Raw genomic sequence first — 1,446 nt, 5'->3', positions numbered from 1 at the left:
TTTGCTCATTTTATTACCTTCGGTGAGATTCTGGTTGTCAGCAAAGTGTATGTATCTTTTGATTTCAAGGAATCTGTTTTTACTCACGGTATTGTATACGATAGGTACACCCAAGTCAGGTTGGGTTGGCCAATAATGGTGTTCTTCTGGTAGGGTGTGGTATCCTGAAAGCAAAAGAATGCCCAAAAAGTTGCGAACCTCTTTTTCTGAAGCATGAAAGTTTGGGTTGTTGTTGTCACGGTTGACATACATGTTGGTCTGGAGAACGATGTGTTTCACTATATCTGGAGTAAATAATTTCTCCCAAATCTCATACACTGATTTTCCTTCCAGTTCCATAACCTTTCAGTAATATCTTTGCCACTAGAAGGAAGAGTACTATCAAATTTTATACGTTTCCTCCATCTCAGAGTTTCGTTGCACTTTTTCTTTGGAGGCTGTTCTATATCATAATTTTCATCACTCTGAATCGCTTCTTCTACTTCGAGCTCTCCTACTGGTTCATAGCTCTCCTCTGGGTCATCATTAGCATGAATAGAATCACTCGCTTGAATTCCGGTGTCTCCTGCAGCATGAGGCAGTACAACAACATTGACAACATTCTGTACTGCTTCATAAGCTTCTCCGATTGTTGTCACTCTCGTAGTTTTTCTTGCTGCATAGAAGGATTCAGCGTCCATCACCTGTATACCAAGATTAGAAAATGGTAAATATTCACGATGCTGTGTATAATAACAAGAGGCAATTATACCCACACATGGAAAAGTACTTTTGTTTTAATAGCACTCTCCCTCACTCACGTAAAAAAAAAAAAAAAATCAAAGGAAAACTTACTTTTATCAGTAGAAACCAATCCTCAGTGAAAGCCAAACAACTAATGAAGTAACAACGATTCGTGGATCTACTCAATACCTCTCGTCAACAAAAACCTTAGTTCGTTATATCGAATAAAATGAGAAACAAACATGAACCATGTCCTTGAACCAAGAAGCGAATGTATGGAGTAACCCTCCAGTATTTTATAAATGAAACATTATTTGTTTCTACAGCACATGGTACATATATGAAAGAATTAAAAAGGCCTTTGTAACAAGAGCATACGTTAGCTACTTTGGTAGCAAATAATATGAAGCAACCATGCTTCCAGTGCAGTACAAGTATTAGTTTCCCCTGTGCATGTCCTGCAACCCTGATCAGTAGACGGTCATAGTGAAACTTTTTGCCACCATTACCGACTGAGAGGGGCCAAGTTATGTGGTGGTGAGGACTGCGACCCTCACTGTCACACCGAATCCAGTCACTGCACAAGCCCACTTCTATACTCACCTCCCATTTCATCCTTTCACTAAAATCAAAAGACTTGCAGTGACAGGATTGGGTGACGGTGACTGATCATGATTGTGGCTGGAAGTCACTAGCTTGAGTCCTGCACATAGGCGGCACTGG

The sequence above is a fragment of the Coenobita brevimanus genome, chromosome 50 (assembly GCF_032717465.1).
Source record: "Coenobita brevimanus isolate Jiangsu-jjx chromosome 50, ASM3271746v2, whole genome shotgun sequence".
NCBI lineage: Eukaryota > Metazoa > Arthropoda > Malacostraca > Decapoda > Coenobitidae > Coenobita > Coenobita brevimanus.
The sequence above is the reverse complement of the archived record's forward strand: the minus strand, read 5'-3'. Positions refer to the sequence as shown.